Here is a 10,578-nt window from a genome sequence, read left to right as displayed (position 1 = left end):
AACGGGAAGCTAGCTAGCTTTGTCCTTCGTTATTCACCAGCCATACAGGCAGAGTTTTCCACGATGAAATTATATAATGTTTTCATAAAAATACTAATGTCCGATGAGAATCCACTGAAGTTAAATGATTTGTAATATTCGAACTTTGTAAATGCTCCTGGACAAATATCTGAAGTTTTCCAATTAATAAGCGCTAATCACAGTTATAGCTTCCGAAGTTTATAGCACACCAACTATGGTAAAACCAATAATAGATACTCCATTTTAGGTGCATCACGTTGGTTATATTTATAGCCGTGTGGAGAGTTTCTCGAAAATTCAGATCATGCTAATGAGGTTAAATTATGGAAACAGAAGATGATGACAAACAAAAATAACATATTAAAAAGCTAGGGCTATTTTGCATTTCTACCTGATGTAAGAATGAGAATCTTATTGGCTGTTGTATGGCAGTATGTAAAATGGGTATGTGGGCATTTATGACTAAAGGAAGTAGCATGAGTAACATTTGAAGCCATTTAACATTAAAGCACTTAAACTAAAAGCATATCCCTCCATTTCTGGAACTAGCACAAGTAAGAAAGCAGATTGTGAAGCAGCTAAACCAAGTGCTTCAATTCCAGATTTGCTTGAAAAGCAATGTCCACATGAGTGACATTCCAAGGAAATAAAAAAGTTAAACAGATTTCCAATTTTATGTGCAAAAATTATGTCCCTGCTTTCAAAACAGTAGAAAAATTAGAGGATTTAAATGCTTGATTTCAGAGCTAAATCAGTGTTATCATAACCACTAATCATAAATTCACGTAAAATGAAATCCTACTGGTGAGCAAGAAATTAAAACATGACATCATATTACTTCACTAAATTCATTTATTTGTCTACAAGTTATCTCTGAACAAGTAAGGACAATCAATATTCCAATTGAGTAACAGTTCATTACATCACTATTGATTGTAAGCCACGTTGCCACTAAATAGGAAGTTCACAGCTAAACAGCAATCATGTGGAAGAAAATACTTTAGAAGGAATTTATGAGAAACTGAGTAAGGGGGGATTAGACACAAAATCATGCTATGTACGTCTTATAGTAGTGGATCAAACTATAAAGAAGAAAGAAGGCTTTTAGTGACATAACCAAACCTAGACCTTACAAAGAAAGAGATGCAATAAAAATAACAGACATAACTAAAGCAATATTTCATCTCTGAAGAACAGTTTCTATCTTTTAAAGTCTTGAAAGAAATTTCTTCTTCAATTGAGCACCAAAAACTTCTTGGCCTGTCTGAACATATATTGATTCATAATGAATCAACCAGATATTCTACTTTTGAAATGGTAAAGTTTCAATAAGCAACAACAGTCAGTATATGTGATTTTGGCTGAAATTCATAAAAAAATGGCACTTAATGTCTACATATAAAGATGAAAGTTCTCAAACGAGCAAATGAAGTTCTCAAGAATGTTCATCCCTTCATTGTTGTGCTCTATGGTTTCAAGGAAATTGCTGTATCATCTCTACATGCTGTTTGGTGAGCTTTCAACTGTAGAATCAGATGATCTTCAAATATTTATGGAAGCCAGAATACTGCCAGATTTTCAGTTGAGATGTGAATACAAGGACACTGGTTTACATATTGATATCTACTTATTTCTTGACACCAGATGCAGAATACTTCCTGTGAAGGATTTCAAAATTATCAAGAAGAAGCAAAGAAATGAGTGTGCCACTATATCAATTCCAAATCTAAATAGATACCCCCCTTCAAGTTGGTCCTTCTACAGAAAGTTCAGAGAATATTGAAAATCATCCATTTCAACAGAACTAGCAAAATCAGTGGACTGTCAGTTATCTGGTTTTGTATCATGTGGATTATGATTTTAATCCCTATTTTCCTGGAAAACCAAGAAAAGATATTTCCAGCTTTGTTTGCTATAGTGAAGAAGCACTTCTGTATTTGTGCAACTTCCTGTGCTAGCATGAGAATCTTTAACCCATTATCTGCGGCAGGAGCAGCTCAGTTGCTGTTTTCTGACTCACACATAAAACTGAGTTGCCATCAGTCACAATAAAATGGCAATTTTGTCATTCGCATAGAGTTATAGTTATATATGTGTGCGACTGATGGATATTTCTGTCATTCGCAGCTGTGCCATAGAACTTCAATGACAGAAATATCCGTCACCCCGCAGTTAATGAATTAATGCAGGTGACTTCAAAGCTAACTAAGTGAAAGTGATGTAATCTTATCCTAAATCATGTTGATATGTTTGGTTCAGTCATGTCAATAGATTATGAAAACAACTGAATGACTATGTTTACTAAATATTCTTAAATGCTTTGTAATGTAATCAAACTTATTACCTAAGAACTGTTACCTAATCTGTTGTCTAAAATTTAATTTATTAGCAAATAGCAAGATAGGTAGCTAATTTCATAATTAATCATTGCATAAAGGTTATGAAATATAAGAAAATAAATGTATATAATATACTCACATTTAATCCCTACTTCTGTGATCTTAATTCATTCATTTGTGAACAGAAGCAATAAATGTTACTGTTAGACTAAAATTAATGTTGTGTCTTCAGACTATATATACTATAGCAGCTTTAAAAGAAAGTTATAATTATACAGGTGACTTGGAATAATAAGGAAGAACCTATTTAAGCTTCCAACTTGGTGTAAATCTCTATTATGTCCAGGTCTTTATTTCTCATATACCTCCCTAATATTTTAAGCCAAGTGTCTTTTATCTTCCTCTATGCATTCTAACAATTGGCCTCCAGCCCATTGCTTGTTTTGGCAGTCTATTATCCTTCACTCTTAGAACATGACCATAGTATCACCATCTATACAACTGATTGTCATAGCCAAGAAATTCAACGTAGATGTCTAGGTGAAATAGTACAAGACATTAAGATCCATTCTGGTGAAAAACAAACAGAAAGCTACCAATGAGAAACACAAAAATGTAATTTATGAAATTCTGTGTTCCTGCAATGAAACGTGCATTGGAGAAACGGGAAGAAGTCTCGTGACAAGAATAAGAGAACATAAAGACAGTACAAGACTCATGAAAGCACAAAATTCAGCCATTGCAGAACACACAATGTCAACTGGACACAAAATAAACCGGGAAAAAACTAGAATCATTGACACACACAAATTTTGGAAGAGAAGAAAAATTAATGAATCCTTTTACATTAACATAATAAAACCTTCACTAAACAAAGATTCTGGATTAGAGGTGAGTAACCTGTGGCTACCATTGGTTAAATCTACAGGAAGTCTCTCCACCAATCAGAAACAGGGATAAACTAACCAATCATAACACATCCTCCACAATACACCAGAATACTATAAAGACTGACAACACCATACAAACCTGTAGAAGATAGGTGAAAGAATATGGACACATCGTCCTCTACACTTGTGTTTCTAAAACAAGCAGTTGCCAGCCAATCAACTAAATTTCATTATGAATACTCTGCCTAAACAATCTATCAAAGAAAGATGTCACAGAAGCTTTCTTGAGAGAACAACAGGCAGGGTTCAGAGCTGGTAAAAGATGTGTTGACCAGATCTTTGTCAATCTTTTTATTGATTTTTAAAAGGCATCAACTCAATACATAGACAATCAATCTGATGTATACTTTAGTATTATGTATTCCTCAAAAAGATAATGTGGTTTGTATGCTATATGTCAGTCAAGATAGTACAGAGAGGTTTGAGGCTAGAATGGTAGTAAGCAAGACCTGACATTCTGTCACCTCTCTTGTTAAGTGATACAAGTGTAAAAATCTTTTAAATAAAAAATTAGGAATGGGAGCACCAAAAAGTAAAGAAATAGGGTAGGAATTGATGGGATAACATTACAACACTTGGTGGTTTTTGACACTGTGCAATCTCAAAGTGGGCGTGGCCATCGTTCTGCCCATTCCTACTTCATATACTTTTTGTAACTTGGTACTTGTTCAAACACTGACAACACCATACACACACTGACCTGAAGACTTTCGAAATGTTGTCCTCTACACTTGTGGTCTACAACAGGCAGTTGCCATCCATTTAACTAAATTTCATCTTTCATTCAAATTATACTCAAAACTTTTCCTGAGGCAGATAGTAATGTAATTCCCCTCCACTTTTTACACAATGATAAATCTCCTTAGGTATTTTGATAATGATTCCTTTTATGCAATCAGAAAGACAACTCTCTGATTTCCAAATAAACTTAGTCAGATCATTGAAAACCATTTCGATAAACTGGATCATTCCCATTCACTAAAATGTGAAAATATGATCTCCACTTGTTTAATTAGCTCTTCATACTTTATAATTTTATGCTGTGCTCATCCTTACTTACACCATAGGTATTTACTTTATTATCACCTAATTGTTGGACTATCTTATAGAACATTCTCATATCTTCTGTACTGGCTGTTTCTCTGCCTGTTCTGCTTTCTGGTGGTAATATCTATGTTTGTCTCTTCTAACTGTTCTTTGAACTTCTCTTGCATTTCTTAAGTGCATATTTTAAAACAAAAGTTAGTTCTATATATATCCGTGCAACTTTCCAGCTTGATCCTCAACTGTTTTTTTCTCATCTATTAATTTCCAGGATTCACCAGAGATCTTTTCCTCTCTTGGTTTTCTACAATAACTCATCATCTTTCTGGTAGTAGTTATGTACGTTTTCTTAAATTCTGTCCATTTTTCTTCCACACCCTGTTCATCACTTATGATATTTAGTATCTGAAACTTATTTTATAAATCTAGCTGAAATGCAGCTAATACTTCTGGATTTAGTTAGCTTGAGAAAATCAAAAGGTACAGCCATAGTTGTTTATTTTTTGCATAGTTTCATTTTTATCTTTCCAATAGTGAACAGTATTTCCTATATCTACATCTCTAACTGACCTGGCATCATGCACGAAGGATCAATGCCTATAAGACATGGCTATGTGGTCTTTTTGATGTTAACATTTTCTAACACTGAAAACGTACTTTGGTACGTACTTACATAATGAAGACAGTCCTCTTCTCATCAAGTGAGTATGCATGGCTATGAGATTGTGTTATTGTACAAAACCCACTTTTTAGGAAATCTCTACGGTCTACCACTCCAGTGACTGGGAACCAGAAGTGGCAAGAACCCCTGTGCTCCAGTAGAAGAAAGAGATGCGCTGGGGGGGGGGGTCTAGAGGAACAACCCACTGGAAACAATGCAATGGATGTTTGTGTTTACCTATTTTGAAAAGCAGAAAGACCCAGATTGGAAGAATCATGGGTCAGTAGGGATGGGCAAAAATCCATATCTGCTTTACTCATGAAGTTCATGAATGATGGTCCTCAGGATATACATATATATATATAGATAGATAATGATAAAAAAATTATATATATAGGTATAAATACACCATCAGAAAAGCATCCGGTGGTCTTACAGAAACACCCCATCTCCACAGTGAATGTTGGAGAAGCATACAGATATAGTGCTAAGATATAAAATTCAGTATACCAGTAAGCAGTTAAAGACAGAGTTAGATGATGTATTAGGTGTGAAGAAACAATATGTAGGTGGTGACCTGCCAGGGACACATCCAAATACGCCAGGTGTAGAAGTTAATGAACCCAGCCCGAGCGGAATAGGAGAAAGATCAGGGGAAACAGGAATGCTATGGAACAACGAGACAGTATGATGCCAAACATCAGATCAGGGAATGAACTGGACAAAGGAGATTATCCAGAAACAAATGGGAATACAGGTGGGAAAAGGAAAGGAAGGAAAAAGGAGAAAAGACAAAACAACCTACCTGGGCAGCCAAAATCCAGGAAAGGAATTCTGGATCCAGTTAATGAAAAATCTATAGGAAATGGTAAAGGATGTCATAAAAGTGTAGAGATGACTGGATGAAAAAAACATCAGATGTGAGAAGATTGAGGAGCAAACAGGACAGAGAAAAGGAAAAGGTGTGTTGCTCCAGTAAGGGCCAGAGCAGATGGAACCACATCTGAGTGGCCAATACAGAAAACCAGCAGAGCACAACAAGGTGTGGTCTGGATAAAACCAGAAGATGAATCAAATTGGAAAGTAGGCGAAGGTGAAGACCCCTCCAATTTTGATCAAAAGCATCTATCTGCACAGCTGAAGGGTGAAGAACTGAAGACTATAAGGAAGAAAGTATGGTATACCAGTGAATGGGAAACACATACAAATATGCAGTGTTCACTGTTGAGAACACACCCACAAAAAAACGTGAGTATGAAAAGACCACTCTATGGAGAACCTGGTGGGGATGTGATAAGAGATTGGCCTCAAGAATCAGAACTCTTGGAACATGACCCACCAGAATAGTCACATCAAGGTCATTGGCCCAATACATGGAATTTGAGTGTCTGACCAGATATAGATCGTGGTTCCCCCTTTCTAGGTGATAAAGCTGACGATAGTGGAATTGGAGAAAGAACTGAAACCATTCTCCCCTGCAAGAAAGGATACAGAGCCCAATGAGCTGCCAAGGTACCAGGATGTGGATATAGAGAGTTGCCTCCTCGACTGACCACCGACCCTAAATCTCAGAGGAACCGAGGAAAATGGGATTATCCAAGGGATTGTTAGGGAAGTTCCACTGGTCGAGAAGTATCCAATGAAGGGAATGCACAAGTGTCTGACCCAAGAGAATGAGCACTTCCAAGGAAGACCACATCCCAAAAAAGAGAGAGAGCCTCATGGACAAAGAGAGAAGGAGAAGGGATGGCAAACACAACTGTCCACTCGATATCCAGGAACCAAAGTGGAGAAGGCTGGGCTCAACCAAAAAAGGAAGTGAAGAGATCCCCCATATGAATAAGATACTATGAGAGGGTAATATCGGACCTCTCCAACCAGAAAAGAAATCCACCTAAGTAGCTTCTTGAAGAAAGAAGCAGGTGTAAGTGACTGACCTGGCAAAGGAAGAGGCAAGCAGAAGCCTGTTGTCCATGAAATGTGAGTCTGAAGACCCAACCAGTGAGATGACGTGCAAAAGCATACTACTCCACAAAACACCTACAAAGCTGAAGAAAGACAGTCTGTGAGCACCCAGAACAGGAAGGCAAAACTCACCTGGAGGAACTGAAGAAAATAATGTGACACTGGGGCATAAAAACCCACCAAAGAGAGAGGTAGGACTCCATGGTGAAGCGAGGTGACTGCAGATAAGTATACAGTCAGGACAGATCAAGAAAGGGACTTTAAACTCCTGTGTATAGGGAGACAAAGAAGGACAAAAGCAAGCTCCTGGTTGAGTGGGCTCCACATGTTAGATAGCTCTATTGTGTAGTAGGACACGAATAGACTGAGAAAGATGATCAGACAAAGTACGATCCGGAGGAGGAGGGGAGGAGATCTGAGAAGTGAGTAGAGGGGGGAGCAAAATGGAAGTCAGAAACCTTTATGGAGAACCTGTAAAAAGAACAAAACTGTTGTGAAGTGTTGCCTAAAAATACACATAAACTAAAGAAATTGAAGAAAGTACACAGACCTAACAAAAACTTAGAAACATGTAGTCTACAAAGAACTTAAAAGTAAGACACCTGCAAAACTAAGAAAATCGACCTCAATCATAAAACAATAACTAACACCTAAAGTATAAAACCACCAAAGGGACTGATAAGATAAACGACCCTTAAACATGGAACGTAGACGTTGACTCAAAGGACACGAAAAGAAAATTTACCCTAAAGAACATGAGAATAGAAAAGCACCAAGTTAACAAAAACAAAGGCTGACTCAAAACATATTCCCAACTAAATGTGACTAGTAGTAAAAATACAAAAAAAAGGAACTTATAACTAAATAACATTAACAGTGAAAAAATTTAAAATTTTAAACCAAGTTAATATAAGAAACAAATTCTAAATGCAAGTTATAAACTAAAGTAACCCAGATGGTAAAAGATATGATCAGCACGTTGTTGAAATGATGCAAAAAATATAGAGGTACAAAAGACTGATGCACTTTTAAAAAGTTTACCAATGCTTAGCGGGCAAATGAAAGTTGAGATAGCTATGGTGTGGAGGTAGTACCGTTTCGTAATTACAGTTAAACCACCAGGGTTTCTCCATGTTCCTTTATGAATTTTTTGGGTTTAAAACAATGTATCAAATAATCAAACCATTATTTTCACAGCATTTCACACATATATGATGTGATTATCATTCTGTGCCCTCATTCTGAATCTACCAAGAGCAATCCCAGGATCAACACTCACCTTACAATTCATGTATCCTATTGATACTTTAATATTTCCTTCTGAATTGTAGTTTAAGATAGAAATACAACTGTAACTACTTCAAATGAAGTAGAAGCCTTTTAAAAGTTTATTTATATTTAAAACAATAATAAGTTATCAGTAACACACTATACAATTGTCACAATTAACTAAACCAAAGCACAATCTTACTCACAATGAAGGTGTCTTTCGGTATCTGTGAAAAAGATTCCTCCATTCTGGCAAGAACAAGATTCACAACAACCTGGAATTACAAAAAACAACAATGTTTTAATTTTTTCGCTTATGATAATGACTGACCTCACTATTTTCAAAAAATAACTGCTGAACAACAAACTAATTTACTAAGAAGAGAATACGGTGATTATCTTGACTATTAAGAAAAATAATCCACAGTATGAAAAAAATGAAATTTATAAATTAACTGTCCTTGTAATAAATTTACATTGACAATTTAGTTCATAACTGAAGTAAATGTAATCACAGTTTAAATTTGGCTTAAGCAGAGGAACCAGGGATGCTGTAGCACTCCCACTTTTACATATTTGACTTGTATAGCAACTGTAAGTTATATTATTATTATATTAATTTTCTGGAGGAGCATGCTCCCAGATCCCACTAGATTGAACTGCCTTTGCAGCACGGGAGCTTCTTTTAGCAGATTCTTATACTTTCAATCTCTCATTGTAAAATTTGCATGTCTAGCCAAGCACCCTCACTTTGAAACTTCTTCCTGCACCACTGTTATTTGTACTTTATAAGAATAATTTATATCATTGCAGATGCAAACTGTGGTGCTAGAAGTGACAAGTTTAGCACCTATGTATTCAGTTCAGAGAAATCCTTCATTATTCAATGAATGCCATCATGAGTAGAATTATGACCATAGGAATATGTCCTAGCTTTTTCATAGGAAGAATATACATAAAGCAGAGTAAATAGATTTTCTTTTACTTATACTGAATAATTATGTTAAATACATTGTCTTATAATATCATAGTTACAACAGTAATTACTTGAACATTTTAACATAAGCATAAAAAATTCATTTTCAGAATAACAATGTAATTACTATTTTTTGTCCTTATATGTACATATGTTAGCTTCCAGTATACTTCTGGCATCCACAAGCACTTTTACGAGAAGGAATACAAATGTAATCACAATGTATTTCTGAACAGCAAACCCTGGCTGAAAGATCAACACCTGTTTTGAAAAAGTGATTTCTACTTTACTGGTTATGGTTTTGAGCTCAGTTAGTTCTAACAGTATAATCATATAAGATATGAAACAAAAATCACAACCTTTTATTATCTTATGAAAGAAAAACAAAAATATTACATGATTTATTGTTCTCTACATAATTACATCTGCCAAGGAAGGTGGACTCATGTTATGCTTTCGCTCCTGTGTGCTTGTTTGTGTGTTTGTTGGCAAGATTTCTCAAAAATGGCTCAATGGATTTGGACAAAAGTTGGTATACATAATAGACTATGACCCAACTTAGAAGTGATTAGTTTTTTGGAGGATCAGGTCACAGCAAGATCACAAAAATCCAAAAACTCCCTATATGTTAACATGGAGACCAATTTTGCATGCTATTTTCCCCTCTAACTCAATAAGAAAAGATCTTGACATATGTAGAATATCATTTCTCGTTTACCTGCCAAAAATAGTCCATGTCCATTGGTATCGAGGGACATACAGACACATTTACATATTTTTTGAAAGTCAAATATGATAAACGCTGCTTGGCGAAGGTATGTGCACTACTGAGTGTCCCTCTAGTTTAAACATGTCGTAACATCATAATCGTTATCAGGTTAATGATAAACAGTTATGAATTAATAGTTGTTGTTGTTGTTCGAAGTTCGAAGGACCACGAAGGGCTGCTCAGTCATCCAGGATGCTGCCGAAATCCCCTGCTGCCTCATCAGTTGAAAAACGACCCTGTGTCCTGGACCGCCTACGTGCAGGCTTTTGACTACAGCTTCCAGTGATGTCCACACCTACTGCACTCCCATCGGCCTATCGCCGCAGGACTTTGGTTGATGTCGTGACGTGCGCTGGACTTGGATTATAGTGAGGAAGAGTTGCGCGAGTCGTCGACCTCACTCTCTCGTCCCTTCCCATCCGGATCCAGTGGCAAGTACAAATCAAGACGATTGGGGATAGATCAGGATGCAGTGGATGACCGTGACTTCCTATCTGCCTCGCCGCGCTCTTCGCACTCCACAATGCAGTGCTGGTCATTGCTCATTTGCCTGTTGAACTGTTACAGATTTCTTCCGCGCAATT

The 10,578-nt window shown here is 36.3% G+C and overlaps 1 long non-coding RNA gene across 4 annotated transcripts in view; it reads right to left on the bottom strand.

The window, feature by feature from the left end:
• The window catches only part of LOC106460743, a 44,944-nt gene that overhangs the window by 24,400 nt on the left and 9,966 nt on the right, over positions 1-10,578 (bottom strand). For all 4 annotated transcript variants that reach the window (XR_002610834.1, XR_002610835.1, XR_001290899.2 and 1 more), the window contains exon 3: positions 8,456-8,524. This is a non-coding gene — a long non-coding RNA (uncharacterized LOC106460743). The remainder of the gene's footprint in view (positions 1-8,455; positions 8,525-10,578) is intronic.

The sequence above is a fragment of the Limulus polyphemus genome, unplaced genomic scaffold, assembly GCF_000517525.1.
Source record: "Limulus polyphemus unplaced genomic scaffold, Limulus_polyphemus-2.1.2 Scaffold827, whole genome shotgun sequence".
Lineage (NCBI taxonomy): Eukaryota > Metazoa > Arthropoda > Merostomata > Xiphosura > Limulidae > Limulus > Limulus polyphemus.
This window is presented reverse-complemented; position numbering and strand designations above follow the sequence as displayed.